General features: G+C 49.9%; 1 protein-coding gene across 1 annotated transcript in view; it reads left to right on the top strand.

Annotated features, from left to right (window-relative positions):
- The first annotated feature begins 4,344 nt into the window (after positions 1-4,344).
- Positions 4,345-19,054, top strand: part of CCNB1 (cyclin B1) — a 29,171-nt gene continuing 14,461 nt past the window's right edge. The window contains exon 1 of the mRNA XM_073655054.1: positions 4,345-4,460. The gene's annotated coding sequence lies outside the window, so the exon portion shown is untranslated. The remainder of the gene's footprint in view (positions 4,461-19,054) is intronic.

The following is a 19,054-nucleotide window of genomic DNA, read 5'->3' as shown; positions in this document are numbered from 1 at the left end:
AAGACCTACGAGGACCACCTGAAACACCTGGCAGAAGTGTTCGAAGCTCTGGCAAACTACGGCCTAAAGGTGAAACCCTCCAAGTGTCACCTCCTGAAACCAAAGGTGCAATACCTGGGACACGTGGTGAGTGCTGACGGAGTGGCTCCTGACCCTGATAAGATCACCGTGATTAAGGACTGGCCAAGACCCTCCAGCATAAAGGAAGTGCGGCAGTTCCTCGGGTTGGTAGGCTACTACCGAAGATTCATTCCCGGTTTCACCAAAATGGCAGCCCCTATGCAGGACCTCCTGATAGGTCAATCTCGGAAAGCCAAAAACCAGAAGCCGCCCTTTATGTGGGAAAAGCTGGAAGAGGAGTCCTTCTGCCAGCTGAAGATGGCCCTCACGGGGGATGAAATCCTGGCATATCCAGACTACAGCCAGCCCTTTATCCTCCACACGGACGCAAGCAACATCGGGCTAGGAGCCGTACTGTCCCAGATCCAGCAAGGGAAAGAACGGGTAATCGCTTACGCCAGCCGAAAGCTACGGCCCACGGAGAGGAACCCTGAGAATAATAGCTCATTCAAGCTGGAGTACCTGGCAGTAGTGTGGGCAGTGACCGAACGTTTCAAGCATTACCTTGCCTCCTCCAAATTCACCGTGTACACGGATAACAACCCGTTGACACAGCTGGACACTGCAAGGCTCAGTGCCCTGGAACAGAGATGGATGGCCCGCCTGTCCAACTTTGAATTCACCATCAAATACCGGGCAGGACGCTCAAATGCCAACGCGGATGCCCTGTCTAGAATGCCGAACTTACTGGACGTAGGGGAAGATCCAGAAGATCTGGAAGAAGTTGAGCTCCCTGCGTTCCACCGTCATGGGATTACCCTGTATTCCCACCGTGTGAAGGACAGGCGCTCCGTGACGTTCAATCCCTTGCCCCACTACAACTGGGCGGAGATGCAAGACAGTGATCCCGCAGTCCATTTGGTGAAGGAAATGCTGACCCAGGCCGATGCCCGTCTTGACCCAGATGCTCCGGAGGAGACCAAGCAACTGTGGAAGGAGAAAAGTAAGCTGTTCCTCTACAGGGAGAAGCTGTGCCGGAGAATGGTTAACTCTTGAACACATGAGTTGACCTGGCAGGTAGTGGTCCCAAGACGAGACGCGGCTATGGTTCTGGAGGCATACCACAACGGAGCAGGGCATTTCGGATGGAAGAAGCTGGAGTTCTTGTTGCGTGAACGGTTCTACTGGGTAGGCATGAGAGGAGCCATCGAGAGGTGGTGCAGAGACTGTGGCCCGTGCCACCTGAGAAGAAAAGACCGAGCCAGCCAGAAGACTCCCCTGCAGCCCATCATCACCAGACAGCCACTGGAACTGGTAGCCCTGGACCATGTGAAACTGGCTCCAAGCAGATCTGGGTATGTCTACGCCCTCACAATCGTAGATCATTACTCCCGGTTCCTGGTGGTGGTCCCGGTCAAGGACTTAACGGCTCAAACAGCAGCTAGAGCCTTCCAGCAGCACTTCTGCCGTCCACACGGGTACCCGGACCAAGTGTTGACAGACCAAGGACCAGCCTTCGAAGCGGAGGTCTTCCAAGAGTTCTGCAACCTGTATGGCTGCAAGAAGATAAGAACAACGCCCTATCACCCTCAAACCAATGGACTCTGCGAGAAGATGAACCAGGTGGTGATAGATCTGCTAAAAACATTGCCCCTGGAAGAACGCAGTCTGTGGCCTGAGAAACTGCCCGATCTGGTGGACCTGTATAACCACATCCCTGTAGGTTCCACCAACTGTACCCCGGCTTACCTAATGAGAGCAAGACCTGGTAAGCTGCCTATTGACCTGGATATGGGAGTCCTGACGCCTGAGGACACCTCGCCAGAGGCAGACTGGGATACAGAACGGCAGCAGCAGTATCGGAAAGTACAGGAGAGCGTCGAGCGAAGTCTGTCTCAAGCTAGAGAAAGGCAAGAGAAGGCTTATAACCAGTATGCTCCCGCTGTTCCCCTGTTACCTGGAGAGCAGGTCTTGAAGAGGAAGAGGCGGCTCCACAAGTTGGACGACCAGTGGGAGAAGGACCCGTACACCGTACTGCCATCAAGCCATGAGAACCCAAAAATCTGCGTAATGAGTAAGGATGGAGGAGAAACCACAGCCATTGTCTCCAGAGACCACCTGAAGAAGTGTCTCGAGCAGCTGCAAAGCCCTGAAGAAGATCAAGGAAACCCTCAACCCGCTGAGGAAAGGGAAGAAATGATCAGTACCGTACTCGGAGACTTCCCCCGGTCTTGGACACAAGTAAACGGCGCTGTCGTGGTACCCGTCCTCACCTTTCTCCAGCCAGCCCCGCAAGTGCCTACAGAGGAACCGGTAGAGCTGGAAGAGCAGCCGGCCCAAGAGGCAGAAGAGTCCACACCAGCAGTACAGGAGGATCAACCCTCTGCTAGTAGTGAGCCTGCCGTGCCCCTAGTGAGCCAAAGAGTGCGCAGACAGCTGCCCAGCTTACCCATAACACCTCCTACACCCTGTAGTGCAGAACCAGTTAGTGAGCTCCGTAGGTCCACTAGAGTCACTAGAGGTCAGATGCCCGCTCGCTGGAGAATCTAAACTAATGCACTGTGAATTTATCTGTTAACTGTTTATGGTTTATGTTTGTTGCCTGTTATTAATTATGTTTCTCAGTTACCCTGCAGATTTTTATGGACTAACAGGTTATGGACGCTGGATAACCGGAACAGTTTTGTAGATAGTTGCACCTTGGTGCCTCTTGCGAAGACGGCCGCGGAAGAGAAAACCTGTCTGGCGTGGCCTCCTTGCGGCCCAAAGTAGTTAGTCTACCCTTGCAGCCACGCCCAAGGCCAACGCAAGGGGTTTGCTTTGGACAGGTCCCCTACTTCGCTTAAAGTTTCACCTTGGGTGACATGGACACCCTCTTGTTTCAAAAACTTCACCTTGGGTGATATGGACACCCGGTTGCGGACACGCCGTGACCTTTAAAGAACTAAAGCTTCTTGTAAATATGTTATCATATTATTGTTTATACCCTGTTATTATGTTTTAAAAATGTGTTTAGTCCCTGAGTACTAAAATTTACTAGGGGGGAATGTGACACCCCAGGGGTCTGGTTGCCACAGTAATAGAGATATTATGTCTGAGAGCAAGTGGGAGGTTTCTCTGGTCAGGAGCCCTAAGCATGCAACACGGCCCACCCAGACCTGGGAGGGGAGGAATCTGCCCTTATAAACTGGGTCTGGGGCGGGATTAGTGAGTGAAGCTGGAGACAGAGCCTGCAGAACAAGCAGAGCAGTCAGAGCCTGGAGAGGGAAAGTGAGAACAGGAGCTCTGTAGGAGCAGCAGCTGAAGGCCAGGGGCTGTGAGCAGAGATATAGCTCGCCCTGGCTGAAGTTACTAAAACCGGACACAGGAGTCCGAGGCTGTGGGGAGGCCTACAACTCCACCTGGCCAGGGGAACTCCTGCTTGCTCGCAGACTGACCAGGCCCCTTATACTAGCCAGTACTCCCGGGAGGGTCTGCCTTGTACCATCAGTAAAGACCCTGAACTGCACCTCACGTCTCTGTGATTCCTTGCCGCACCAGCACCATTAGCACTGGGACCCTCACACCATCACTCCCATCATCTCTCACATTAGCTGCCCTGAGGCAATACTTCTCCCGTGGGGAGTTATCCCATACTCGGCTGCGCAAACAACATCAGCCTCAGCGGTCGGCAGCGCAGCGGCGGTCCCCACTGACCGCAATCCACGGGTGGCGTAGTCGGACATTTGCTATACATTAAGACTGCCACTGGTTTGACCACCCTGGGCACGGACCGGGTCACTGCCACACGGAGACTACAACCCCCAGCATTCTACAACAGGCCCGGTTCCGGGTTCCCCTGCACAACACAGGCCCAGGGGGCGCGTCAACTTCACTATGCTGCTCTCAGATGAGGTAGTAAAAACCTGGTGACAGATTCCCTTTAAGGTAGGATGGTATGTTTGGCGTGTAATGAAAAAAACTATAGTCAAGAGTTTGCTTGCAAATTCAAACAGACGTGTGGGGCAGGTCATCTATGGGCAGTGCCCAGGGTCCTTTTCTGCCTTGTTTTTTATGGATAAATATTAGTATTAAGCGAGCATGCTCGACACTATTCGGCACTCGCCCCAGCATCTCAATACTCGGGATGTTCGGCGAGCACCGAGCATTTCCGGGTTACTCGGGCGCAGTGGCGTACCACCCATAGAGGCAGACCACGCGACTGCTATGGGGCCCCAGCGTTCAGGGGGCCTGGAGCCGGCTGCTCTGTCCATAGACACACCCCTCTAGATCACTACGCTGCGTGCACAGCAAAGAGGAGCTGAGCACCCGGAGCGGAGCGTGGTGATCATTGGAGCCGGGCTAATGGAGACAGAGGGAGCCGTCCTGGATGCAGGGGTGACACTCAGCTGACACTGCAGGTTAGCAAGGGCAGCGCTGGGCTCTCTGTGTGAAATGACTCAGTCAGATGAGTTTCCACCTGCATGCTGATTGTTGGATGTGCGGGTGTTAAGGCAGGGGGAGGGGTCGTAAATAGAATTACAGGTTTATGGGGAGGAGGGCTGTGATTGTGCACAAAGAGAGTCAGGAAGCCTCCTTCACACCGAGATAGAGCTACTGTCACACTGTCCTGTGTCGATCACCAAAAGGCTTGAGGAGGAACTTCTGGGACCAGAGGGGATTACAGCTGAACATTAATAAATTGTATAAATTACTGCTTTACACACAGCTCATGCTCTCCTAGTCAGGACTTGTAAGGGTCTGTGGGGTCTTATACTGTGATGGGGACTACTGAAAGGGGGTCATCATATGATGTGGGGGGGGCTTGTGGCGACCATCATATTGTGGTGGGGACTACTGTGGGGGCCAATATTATTTATTTTATTTTACTCACCGTATTTTTCGGATTATAAGAAACACTTTTTCCCCCGAAATTTGGGAGGAAAAAGGGTGTGCGTCTTATAATGAAAAGTTATGGTTACTTGGGGGGCGGCGTCGGATAGGGGTGCCAAACACAGGAGGTTGGCGGCGGCTGCAACAGTAGCGGGGTGATTCTTAGGCCCCGCCCTCAGAAGAAATGTCAGTGATTCAAGGCGGTGGTGGTGGCGGCGGGAGCTGGCCGAGTTCTCTAGTGATCTCGATCTGCGCATGCTCCGGCGGCCATTTTACAAAAGCACAGCGCAGGGCTATGTACAGGATAGGGAACCTCGCCTCCCCTCACCGCTGACTTCTGAGGACAGGGCCGCAGCATCGCCTCGCTGAACTAACCTAGCTCCCGCTGCCACCACCACCGCCTTGAATCACTGACATTTCTTCTGAGGGCGGGGCCGCAGCATCGCTCGTCTCCTGCCGCAGCCTCATTTGCCGCCAGTCTCCGGTATGTGTGAGCCTGGCTCCTGTGACCCCCCCTCCACTACCACTGCCTCCAGGTAAAAAGGATTATAAGGCGCACCATTTTAGTAAAAAAAAAAAAAACAAATATTTTTTCCTATTTTGCAGCCCAAAATTTGGGGTGCGTCTTATAATCCGCAAAATATGGTGTATATATATTTATTTTACTCACTTATATAGCACCATTAATTCCACAGCGCTTTACAGACATTATCGGCACTGTCCCCATTGGGGCTCACAATTTACATTCCCTATCAGTATGTCTTTGGAGTGTGGAAGGAAACCAGAGAACCCAAATGAAACCCACACAAACATGGGGAGAACATACAAACTCCTTGCAGATGTTGTCCTTGGTGGGATTTGAACCCAGGACCCCAGTGCTGCTAGGCTGCAGTGCTAACCACTGAGACACCATACAGTGCTAACCGCTGAGCCACCGTGCTGCTTACTGTGTGTGGGGGAAATGTGCTGACCATCATACTGTGGGTACCTTCATCATATTGTTTGGAGGTCCTGTGGAGGGCCTATGGGGCCATCAAACTGTGTGAGGATCATCATGCAATGTGGGTCTGTGGGGATCATCATACTTTGCGGGGACCTTCATACTGTGTGAGGGGGGGTTGCTGTGGGGTGTGTGTGTGGACCATCATATTGTGTTTGGGTGCTGTCAGAGCTATCATATTGTGTGGGTGGTTGTGTGGACATCATACTTTGCTGGGGGGGACTATGGAGTCATCATACTGTGCATGTGGGGGTTACAGTAGGGGAATTTACTGTAGGGGTTATCATACAGTGTGTTGGATGCATTTTTGGGGGTATTTAAATCTATAGGGCGATAAAAGGGTTGAGAACACTAAAAGGCTTCAGTATGGGCACATTTACTATGTATATGCTACAAGACATGTCCATTTCCCTGTATTCAAAAGTAGATAGCTATGTCCTTTTGTGACTGCGCCTATACACTGTGATTCCAGTTACGTTGCAGATTTTTTTTTACGGGGAAGGGGGGCCTAATTTGGACTTTTGCTATGGGGCCCCATGATTTCTATGTACGCCCCTGCTCGGGCGGGAGCTTTGGTCTCCGCCCTGCACATTTGGCTCTCTTTACAGAGCCAATGAACATGCAGGGATTGCCAGCCATTCACTGTAATGCCGCAGCCTTGTTTTTTGTGGCCATTACAGTGATTGGCTGGCCGCACAACGTCACCTCGAGTATTTAAAACCGGGCGCCGCCATCTTGGACACAGTCGCTCCGGATCAGCCAGTGTAGGGAGAGTGCTGCTGAGTTAGGGAGAGATATATAGTGCGAAATAGTTAGTGCAGGGTCTCTAAAGCCTGCCAAATCAAACAAACAGTCCTTCTCAGGACTAATATCCATCCCAGATATTAGGCAAGCAGGCAGGCAGGCTGTATAGAAGATGCAGTGGTTATACCAACAAACAATGCATTACAGTCCTGTGTGCTCCTGTTGGTCAAATTGCTAGACTTATCCCCCGGTCTCAGGGGCCAGGAAAAATCCTTTTTTTGTCATCTAAATCCTGTATTTTTTTTTCCCCTCAGTCAGACTGTACAAATACGCATCTTATTAACCTTTTGGTATCCCCTCCCCCCCCCCAAAAAAAATAAAAATTTAGTGTGTCTGTGACTGTTCAGACACCAATATATCTGTTTAAAAGAGTCTGGTGTAGGCCAGAGAAATAGAACTGTGGTTTTGCAGTTCTACGGGCCAAATCTCTGTATTATCCTGCTTTTGGCATTTTTTGCCTTAAAAAAAACTGTAATAGTGTCTCCCTGACTGGTCAGACACCAATATATCTGTTTAAAAGAGTCTGGTGTAGGCCAGAGAAATAAAACTGTGGTTTTACAGTTCCACTGGTCAAATCTCTGTATTATCCTGCTTTTGGCATTTTTTGCCGTAAAAAAAACTGTAATAGTGTCTCCCTGACTGGTCAAACACCAATATATCTGTTTAAAAGAGTCTGGTGTAGGCCAGAGAAATAGAACTGTGGTTTTGCAGTTCCACGGGTCAAATCTCTGTATTATCCTGCTTTTGGCATTTTTTGCCGTAAAAAAACTGTAATAGTGTCTCCCTGACTGGTCAGACACCAATATATCTGTTTAAAAGAGTCTGGTGTAGGCCAGAGAAATAGAACTGTGATTTTGCAGTTCCACGGGTCAAATCTCTGTATTATCCTGCTTTTGGCATTTTTTGCCGTAAAAAAAAACTGTAATAGTGTCTCCCTGACTGGTCAGACACCAATATATCTGTTTAAAAGCGTCTGGTGTAGGCCAGAGAAATAGAACTGTGGTTTTCCTCTTCCACGGTTCTAATCTTTTTATTACCCTTTTTCCATTGATAGTGCGAGTGTAAACTATTTTACTTCATTTACAATGGGCAAGGCGCGTGGCCAGGGACGTGGAACTGGACGTTCTGTTGATGGTGCATGTAGAGGACGGGGTCGTGGCCAAGATGAAAATGTGCCACAACCAACAGCCACATCTTCTCGCTCACACTTCTTGACCGAATTACTAGGGAACCACACTACAACACCAGTATTGCGAACTGATCAGTGTGAACAGGTTATTAATTCGATAGCAGATAATACTTCCTGTTACCTGGGCACCACCACCTCCGGTCTGTCTTCCACACGGTTAAGTTTTAGTAGCCGTGAGTCTCGACCGCATACTCCTCCTCACCCTGATGCTCCTTCCTCCCACCATGCCGAGTGTCGTCAAACAGCAACTGATCCCACACTTGGACACTCTGAAGAGCTGTTCACTGGTCCATTTCCATATTTGTGCCCCTCGCCTGCTCCGCTTGAAGTGGTGGAAGAGGAGATCCCATGTAGCGATGCCCAAATATTTGAACAGCCACAGGAAGTCGACGCTGGCAATTTGTCACAAGAGGTGAACGATGACAAGACACAATTGCCACGAAGTGAGGAGGAGGATCGTGGTGCACAAGTGGAAGAGGAGGAGGTGGTGGATGATCTAGTAACTGACCCAACGTGGCAGGAGGACACGCAGAGCGAGGCCAGCAGCAGACAGGGGGAGGGAGGCAGAGTACCCCAACAGGCAGGAAGAAGCAGTGTGGTGGCCGCACCCAGAAGGCGGGCAACAGTTCCCCATAACACCAACACGAGGGACGTTGCCAGTACATCCGGTAGGTCTTCCAGAGTCTGGAATTTTTTTAAAGACTCTGCTGATAACCCCAAAAAGGCCATTTGTACCACCTGCCAGGCCAGCATCAGCAGGGGTGACAAAACTACCAGCCTGACCACCACCAGCATGATCAGGTACATGTCAGCAAAGCACCCAACTTTGTGGGGGGAACCCCAGGGTCCACGACCAGTGTCAGCGGGTGTCACCACTGCTTCTTCCGCTGTTGTGCGTGTAATAGAACCCCCTGCTGTGCGTGCAAGGCAATCCCCTGTCCATACTGCATGCAAAGATGCCCCCTCCTCTCAGTCTTCACTTGTTATGGCAGTTTCTCAAGAAACAGCATCAACGTCCACGTCCCACCGCAGCGTTCAATTGTCCATATCCCAGAGCTTTGAACGAAAGCGCAAATTCGCAGCCAATGCCCCACAGGCCACAGTCTTAAATTCGCACATTTCACGACAGCTTGCGCTGGAAATGCTGCCTTTTAGGCTGGTGGAGACGGAATCCTTCCGCAACCTTATGGCGGTTGCCGTCCCTTGGTACTCGGTCCCCAGCCGACACTATTTTGCCAGGTGTGCCATCTCCGCACTACACAAGCACGTGTACATAGACATCTGCCGTGCCCTCAACAACGCAGTTACTGGGAGAGTCCACCTGACAACGGACAAGTGCTTATGGCCAGGGACGGTACATCTCCCTGACAGCACACTGGGTAAACATAGTGGAAGCCGGAACCCAGTCGGACCTTGGAACGGAACACATCCTCCCCACACCGAGGATTGCGGGCCCTATGTCAGTCAGCGTTTCTCCCACAGTGTACAGCTCCTGCGCATCATCCTCCTCCTCCTCCTCATGTTCAGCCTCCATCTCAGATATCACCACATCAGTTACAAGCTGGAATCACTAGAGTACTGCCAAGCGGCAACAGGCTGTGCTGAAACTCATAAGCTTAGGTGACAAACCTCACACTGCTTGTGAGTTGTGGACAGCTGTGAAAGAGCAGGCAGATCTGTGGCTGAGACCGCTGAACCTACATCCAGGCATGGTCTTGTGTGACAATGGCCATAACCTGGTGGCGGCTCTGAGGCGAGGCGAGATCACACACGTACCATGCCTGGCTCATGTGCTTAACCTCGTGGTTCAGCGGTTTCTTAAATCGTACCCGGAGATGCCAGATCTCCTCGTCAAAGTATGCCGCCTGTCAGCTCATTTTCGCAAGTCGGCTACAGCTTCCGCCGCCCTTGCTGTGTTGCAGCAGCGTTTGCAGCTTCCGGCACACCGACTGGTGTGTGATGTCCCCACACGTTGGAACTCTACCCTCCACATGTTGCAAAGGATTTGTGAGCAGAAGAGAGCAGTTGTGGAGTACCAGCTGCAACAAGGCCGTCGATATTCAGGTCAGACTCCACACATAAGACCTCAGGAGTGGACCTGGATGTCTGACATATGTACCATCCTGACAAACTTTGAGGAGTCCACCAAGATGGTGAGTGGCGATGACACCATCATTAGTTTCAGCATCCCACTTGTCTGTCTTTTGCAACGCTCTCTGCAGAGAATTAAAGATGAGCCATTGCAGCCAGAGTATGATGAGATGGATCAAGAAGCTGTAGCGGGCAATTACACACAGCCCAGCCTCATCTCATCCCAACGTGCATTGGGGGACAATTAGGGAGAGGAGGAGGCGGAAGAACAGGAGCTGGTATCATGCGCTGTAGACGGTAGTACCTGTACAACTGTCATACAGTCTGTTCAGCGTGGGTGGCCTGAGGACAGGGGGGAGGAGGAGGAGGAGAGCATGGTCAGTCGTCATCTTGGTGAGGACACGGAGGTCTTGCCCGTTACCAGTCTGGCACGCATGCCTGACTTTATGTTACGCTGCCTTAACTGTGACCCTCGCGTTGTCAAAATGTTGGGCGACAGTCATTACTGGTTGGTGACACTTTTAGACCCCCACTACAAGGAGAACTTTCACTCTCTTATTCCTGAGGTGGAGAGGTCTACAAAAATGTTGCAGTACCAGACGGCCCTTGCTGCAGAACTGTTAAAAAAATTCCCATCTGAACACGCTAGCGGCAGAGGTCACAGTTCTTTGACCAACCAAGGCGTACAGGCGAGAGAGACACAACGCCAATCCAGCAGAGGCAGGGGAACACTCTCAACATTCTGGGACAGTTTTCTGAGACCCGCCCAGCTTACAGGCCCTGAGGCGCGGGGTACTCTCACAAGGAGTGGAAAGTTTCAAAAGATGGTGAGGGAGTACCGTGCCGACCGTACCAGCGTCCTCCATGATTCCTGTGTGTCTTTTAATTATTGGGTATCCAAGCTGGACACTTGGAATGAACTCGCTCTGTATGCCTTGGAGGTCCTGGCCTGTCCTGTCGCTAGCGTGTTATCGGAGCGTGTTTTTAGTGCCGCTGGGGTTATTATAACTGATAAGCGCACTCGCCTGTCAACTGACAATGCTGACAAGCTGACCCTTATCAAAATGAACAAGGGCTGGATTGGGCCAGACTTCTCATCACCACCAAATGACAGCGGAGTAACATAAAGTCAAATCCACTTTGTTATTTCGGGAGGTGTATTCCCATGCACCGCATCACACCCACACATGGGTATACGCCTCCTCTTTCCGGCTGTATTTTGCTCTTCTCCTTATCCTCAGCATCCACCACCACTATACCACCAGGGTGACCGTGGTCCGTGTTGCCAGTATTGCAAGTTCCTCCGTCCTAATTTTTGGCAGCTTTTGCTTGGAAGGCATAGGCAAAGACTATGGGAGACCCACTTCCCAATAGTGTGAATAATGTTTTTAATATGCTGTACTGCATGGCTCTTGTAAAGGGAATGAAAACCGTCTTGTTAAGCTACTCTGAACTCCACGTCTCCTCCAAGGGGCATTAAAACCATCTTGTTAAGCTACTGCGACCTCCACCACTTTTCCAAGGGGCATTAAAACTGTCTTGTTAAGCTACTGTGACCTCCACGTCTCTTCCAAGGGGCATTACAACCGTCTTGTTAAGCTACTGCGACCTCCACCACTTTTCCAAGGGGCATTAAAACTGTCTTGTGAAGCTACTGCGACCTCCACGTCTCTTTCAAGGGACATTAAAACCGTCTTGTTAAGCTACTGCGACCTCCACCATTCTTCCAAGGGGCATTAAAACCGTCTTGTTAAGCTACTGCGACCTCCACCACTTCTCCAAGGGGCATTAAAACCGTCTTGTTAAGCTACTGCGACCTCCACCACTTTTCAAAGGGGCATTGATATTGTCTTTTTATTCCACTGCGACCTCCACCATTCTTCCAAGGGGCATTAAAACCGTCTTGTTAAGGTACTGCGACCTCCACCACTTCTCCAAGGGGCATTGATATTGTCTTTTTATTCCACTGCGACCTCCACCATTCTTCCAAGGGACATTAAAACCGTTTTGTTAAGCTACTGCGACCTCCACATCTCTTCCAAAGGGCATTAAAACCATCTTGTTAAGCTACTGCGACCTCCACCATTCTTCCAAGGGGCATTAAAACCATCTTGTTAAGCTACTGCGACCTCCACCACTTTTCCAAGGGCATTAAAACCGTCTTGTTAAGCTACTGCGACCTCCACCACTTTTCCATGGGTCATTGATATTTTCTTTTTATTCCACTGCGACCTCCACCATTCTTCCAAGGGGCATTAAAACCGTCTTGTTAAGCTACTGCGACCTCCACGTCTCTTCCAAGGGGCATTAAGACTGTCTTGTTAAGCTACTCCGACCTCCATGTCTCTTCCAAGGGGCATTAAAACTGTCTTGTTAAGCTACTGCGACCTCCACCACTTTCCCAAGGGGCATTAAAACCATCTTGTTAAGCTACTGCGACCTCCACCACTTTTCCAAGGGGCATTAAAGCCGTCTTGTTAAGCTACTGCGACCTCCACCACTTTTCCAAGGGGCAATGATATTGTCTTTATATTCCACTGCGACCTCCACCATTCTTCCAAGGGGCATTGAAACCGTGTTGTTAAGCTACTGTGACCTCCACGTCTCTTCCAAGGGGCATTAAAACCGTCTTGTTAAGCTACTGCGACCTCCACATCTCTTCCAAGGGGCATTAAAACCATCTTGTTAAGCTACTGCGACCTCCACCATTCTTCCAAGGGGCATTAAAACCATCTTGTTAAGCTACTGCGACCTCCACCACTTTTCCAAGGGGCATTAAAACCGTCTTGTTAAGCTACTGCGACCTCCATGTCTCTTCCAAGGGGCATTAAAACTGTCTTGTTAAGCTACTCCCACCTCCATGTCTCTTCCAAGGGGCATTAAAACTGTCTTGTTAAGCTACTGCGACCTCCACTACTTTCCCAAGGGGCATTAAAACCATCTTGTTAAGCTACTGCGACCTCCACCACTTTTCCAAGGGGCATTAAAACCGTCTTGTTAAGCTACTGCGACCTCCACCACTTTTCCAAGGGGTCATTGATATTGTCTTTTTATTCCACTGTGACCTCCACCATTCTTCCAAGGGGCATTAAAACCGTCTTGTTAAGCTACTGCGACCTCCACTTCTCTTCCAAGGGGCATTAAAACTGTCTTGTTAAACCACTCTGAACTTCACAGCTCTTCCAAGGGGCATTGAAATGTTGTTTTTAATTAACGCTAACCTCCACGACTCTTCCAACGGGCATTATATTTCCTCCTAATTTTAGTCAGCTTTTGCTTTTCAATGCATAGGCGAACACTAAGGGAGACCCACTCCCCAATAATGGGTAGAAGGTTTTTAGTATGCTGTAATCCACGTCTGTTTCAAGGGGCATTGCAGTTCCTCATAATTTTTGGAATGCCTTCCATTCACTGCTTAGGCCAACAGTGCACAGGAGACCCAATTGCTATAAATGGAAAAAACTGTTTAGTTAAGGCCCTCTGACCTCCATGTCACTTCCAAGGGGCATTGGAGTGCCTCGAAATTTTTGGTAGGCATTGCACTCACTGTATGCCCTATTTCTGTGTAGCCGAACCGCTCCTTTTGGTACAGAAACATATCCTACAAGACATGTGTGGTTGACTGGCCTGATATTGATGTGAATGGTCCCTGTTCCTCCTGCTCTTTCTCCTTTGCCACCACCTCATCCATCATTCATCACCTGAAGCTTTGTTTTAACGGGAGTCATAGAACTGGGATAGTAGCAGGAAAACATCCAGCAATCCTCGGAGGAGGTAGGATATGCGCCAAAACGCTGACCACCTCAGGCCAAGCCGCTACTACATACATGCGCTTGCATTCCAAGAAAACAAAGCAGATGCTAACTTCTATCATCATCATCATGCTGCTCACCTTGGCACTCTCAACTCCCCTGATGGAGAAGCCAGTGCCAACTGGAAGAGTCTGGTTCTCTGGTGGGCTCGTCCAATGCTGCCCTAAAGCAGGCCAGGCTAAGAAAAGTGTGGGGGAAGTTGACAGGAGAAATAGGGGCGGCTGGGGACCATTTATGGACACCCGGCCGCCCCCAGGCGGCTGGGGACCGTGTGTGGACACCCGGCCGCGAGGCGGCTGGGGACCGAGTATAGACACCCGGCCGCCCCCTGGCAGCTGGGGACCGAGCGTGGACACCCAGCCGTCGGGCGGCTGGGGACTGAGTATGGATACAAGGCCGCCGACGCAGCCATGACATGGTGGCCGGCGTCTGCCTCCACATGCCTAAAAGGCCCAATTTGAAGTGCAAGCAAGCTAGCAGTATGGTATTTCAGCCTGGGGGTGGGTGGGTGGCAGGTTGCACACTTATGCTTGCATTCCAAGAAAACAAAGCAGATGCTAACTTCTATCATCATCATCATGCTCCTCACCTTAGCACTCTCAACTCCCCTGATGGAGAAGCCAGGGCCCACCGGAGGAGTCTAGTTCTCTGGTGGGCTTGTCCAATGCTGCCCTAAAGCAGGCCAGGCTAAGAAAAGTGTGGGGGAAGTTGACAGGAGAAATAGGGGCGGATGGGGACCGTTTATGGACACCCGGCCGCCCCCAGGCGGCTGGGGACCGTGTGTGGACACCCGGCCGAGAGGCGGCTGGGGACCGAGTATGGACACCCGGCCTCCCCCTGGCGGCTGGGGACCGAGCGTGGACACCTGGCTGCCGGGCGGCTGGGGACTGAGTATGGATACCAGGCCGCCGACGCAGCCATGACATGGTGGCAGGCGTCTGCCTCCACATGCCTAAAAGGCCCAATTTCAAGTGCAAGCAAGCTAGCAGTATGGTATTGCAGCCTGGGGGTGGGTGGGTGGCAGGTTGCACACTTACGCTTGCATTCCAAGAAAACAAAGCAGATGCTAAATTCTATCATCATCATGCTCCTCACCTTGGCACTCTCAACTCCCCTGATGGAGAAGCCAGAGCCCACCGGAGGAGTCTGGTTCTCTGGTGGGCTCGTCCAATGCTGCCCTAAAGCAGGCCAGGCTAAGAAAAGTGTGGGGGAAGTTGACAGGAGAAATAGGGGCGGCTGGGGACCATTTATGGACACCCGGCCGCCCCCAGGCGGCTGGGGACCGTGTGTGAACACCCGGCCGCGGGGCGGCTGGGGACCGAGTATGGACACCTCGCTGCCGAAGCAGCCATGAGGTAGTGGCCAGCTTCGGCCTCCTCCAAACTAAAAGGCCCCATTTCAAGTGCAAGCTAGCAGTATGGTATTGCAGCCTGGGGGTGGGTGGGTGGCAGGCTGCATACTTGCGCTTGCATTGCAAGGAATGGGGGAGGTACAATTGAACACTGCCCTGGGACAAGGACTTGCACGGGGATAGTTGCAAGTCTGCATCTTCTGATGCGGCAAGGATCACTTCTGATGGGCACACTTTTAGACTGTGACCTGGGTGTCAAAGATGCTTCCAGGGGTCTTCCCCATGCTGTTCCCATGTCTTTTCAGCCCTGTATGCATGTGTCACACAGCACATGGCCAGATAAGATTGTAAAATGTTAAAATGACATTTCCCGGTGAATGCATTTGTCATGGTTGAAAGCAATACAAAAGTGCAAAAACGCATAAAAAATGCTACTTGTGAACGTAGCCCAAGGTGTGGAGGAGTATTTTTCTTTTTGGTTATTTATTTTACCTTATGCACAAGTCTTTACCCTGGAAAGGAAGTTCCTTAACATATTTCACAGGAAAACCTTTTCAGTTTCGTTTTTGAACGTTTTATTGTGAGCCCGTAAAAGTGGTTTAATACCTCTGACCACGTTGTTGACAGCAGTGACCTGGGGGTCAGAAATGCTTCCTGGGGCGATCCCCATGCTGTCCCCATGTCATTTGAACACTGTCACTATCGTTTTGGGCACCTTTTAGGCTTTCTACAGACTGCCGGGGGTGCCGCCGCAAAAATGTTCGGGTCTCCCATAGACTAACATTGGGCTCATTGCTCTGCTCGAGCACCCGAGTATCACGGTGAGCTCGGCCCGAGCTTCGAGCACCCGAGCATTTTAGTGCTCGCTCAACACTAATAAATATGTTCCCACAGGTTGTGCAGTGTCCCGTGCATCCTCTAAGTCATTTAGTGTACATTTTTGCATTGGCACTTGTCAGTATTAGATAGGGAATCAATCAATTTTGTTGTTTTCCTTTTGGTGGGGCCAGCAGGGTCAGGGAATCGTGAGGATCTGTTGGAAATGATTCATGGAATTATTAATGGAGTTGGGGATTCCGGTAGCTCATGGAAAAAAATATTTTTCTAGTTTCAAGATTGTCCTATTTAGGAGTAGAAGTGTAGGCTACCGGCTGACGAGGTGATTAGCATATTAGTGGAAGTTTAGGAGGTGAAGATGGTGTGATGTGATGGTGACGGTCAGAAATTTTTAGTCTTTGTTGGGTTCCCCGAACTTCACATGTAGAGTGATTCTGATGCTGTGGATCTTTTTCAGTCATATGGTTTCATAAGATCAGAGTTATGGAATACTTGAATGAAGATTTGGCTGTTATTCCCCTGAAGTTGTTTTGGTTAAAAAAAAATACATATTTATGGCAAATGACTGCTTCTCTTTAAATCATGCATTTTGTATGATCTTTAAAGGGAACTAGTGATGAGCGAACATGCTCGGATAAGGGGTTATCTGAGTACGCTAGGGAGCTAACCAAGTATCTTTTGCATGCTCGTCAAATAGGTTTGCGTTTCTGCGGCTGTTCGACAGCTGGAACACAAGCAGGGATTGCCTGTTTGTTGGGAAATCCCTGTATATGTTGCGGCTGTCTAACAGCTGCGAGACATGCAGCTGCGGCGACCTGAACCTATTTTTCGAGCACTGCTAAGATACTCGGTTAGCACCCGAGCGTGCTCAGATAACTCCTTATCTGAGTACGTTCACTCATCACTAAAGGGAACCTGTCACTAGAAAAAACGCTATTGCCTGCATATCTGGGGGTTAATCTGCAGGTTAATAGCATTATTAACCTGCTCATCGCCCGCACTTACCTGAACGCTGCGGGGAGAAAATGAACTTTATTCTCCCTGGCAGCATTCTGATTTCAGTCTTGGGGGCTGTGCTGGTTCAGTCACTGCTCTGAGCATACAGAGCAGTGGCTCTAACCGTGGCCCCGGTCATGACTGATAGCCGGCGCCAATGCAGATCCAGTATCAGTCAGTGCTGGGGGCGCGGGTTACCGCCGCTGCTCTCTATACTTAAAGCAATGACTAGAGATGGGCGAACCCGAACAGTAAAGTTCAGGGTCGATACCGAACACCTAGTGTTCAGGCATGGACCCCGAACATGGACTTCCTCAGGAAGCCTGTGTTACTGTTCGGGGTCGGCAACCCGAACATCAGGTGTTTCCTGCGCTGTCATCTGCGTGTCAGAACGGGAAACACGGGCTCTGATCAGCGATAATTGCGTGATCGCTCCTGCAGTGTCTAGCGCTGAGCTGCCATGAGAAAGTTCACAGGAGTTATTAATATCAGCCCGCAGATGTATTTTTAGCCTTTGCTGGTTAGTGAGTATAGGGGGGACCCCACATCAATTTTTTGGGGGGGTCTCACATATAATATCCAGTAAAGGCTAAGCAAACAGCTGTCATCTGATATTAATAGCCTGGGAACCTTTAGGGCTATTGGTCCGTTCCCAGAATATTCTGTTTGCTTATCCTTTACTGGCTACTATTGGGGAGACCCCCCCAAAAAATTGTTGTGGGGTCCCCCTTATATTCACTAACTAACAAAGGCTAAACAGACAGATGTAGGCTGATATTAGTAGCCTAGGAAGGGGCCTTTAGGCCAACATGTTCCCTGATTATTAATAACAGCTCACAGCTGTTTGATTACCGTTTACTAGCTAGTTTACAGGGGACCCCAGAAAATTTTTTAAGTAGGGTTCCCCTATAAAATCCAACCAGCAAAGGCTAGCCAAAAAGCTGTGGGTTGATATTAATAGCCAGGGAAGTGGCCATGGATAGTAGCCCTCTCCAAGGCTAATAACATCAGCCCTCAGCCAAATATGGCACTTATCCTAGGCTCTTCCCACTTGCCCTGGTCTGGTCGCAAGTAGGGTAATAGGATTGGGGTTCATGTCAGGCTTGTATTGGCAGCTGACATGAAGCCCATGGGTTAGTAATGGAGAGGCATCTATAAACTGAAGGCTACATATACATATTTATGACAAATGACAGCTTCTCTTTAAATCTTTAAAATGAGGGACATATATACCAGGATGGACCACATATCTATATCAGCGGGGGCTCCAGTCCATATCCTGTACCATAGCCCATCAGACTCTAGTTACGCCACTGGTGAGCGTGTTGTAATCAATCCCTGGTATATCCTCTTCTGTAGTATTCTTGCAGCATTTACGAGTAGAGCAAGCTGTCAATCAAAGTGTTGGGGAGTTATTACAGCTGCCCTCATTGTATAATGAGTGATGACTGTAACCACCCCCTGCACTGCTCCGATAACCTGAAGTGAGCAGCCGGAGAGAGGAGGGAGATAATAAACTCATTTTCTCCCTGTAGCCGCTGCTCCAGTAGGGCAACCTAGCATGATTTTAAAGCTCTAGATTGACCCTATACCTGCAGCTAAATAGAATTTCTGGATGTAACAGGTTCCCTTTAAGCTGACTTTATTTGCTTGGTCTCATCTGTTTTTTTGTTTCACAATGTGGACGTGGGTTTGGTTATCCAGATGTTTTAACCTAATTCATCATTTACGACTTTTCAAAATCTTGCAAAATGCGCAATTGTACCTACTGGAATACAAAATGTAATTTTATTTTTGCATAGTTGAAGACTACCGTATAACATTTTTAAAGCTCATTCAACATTATTCTGTAAAATTGCGCAAAAACGTAAAGGACAAAAAAAGGAACTTCTTTGATTCTGTACAACATTCAACAAATCGCGTGCTCCATTTTAAAGAATTTGGAGCAGAAAATGCCAACGAAAACACCACACAACAAAAAAGAAGGGCCTGATTCATCATTTCTGTTTATTTTAAATTAACCTTTTTTTTTGTCTTAGGGC

Source organism: Phyllobates terribilis, unplaced genomic scaffold (genome assembly GCF_046119375.1).
Source record: "Phyllobates terribilis strain yellow unplaced genomic scaffold, ASM4611937v1 Scaffold_1__5_contigs__length_1240528914, whole genome shotgun sequence".
NCBI classification, from domain to species: domain Eukaryota; kingdom Metazoa; phylum Chordata; class Amphibia; order Anura; family Dendrobatidae; genus Phyllobates; species Phyllobates terribilis.
The sequence above is the reverse complement of the archived record's forward strand: the minus strand, read 5'-3'. Positions and strand labels throughout refer to the sequence as shown.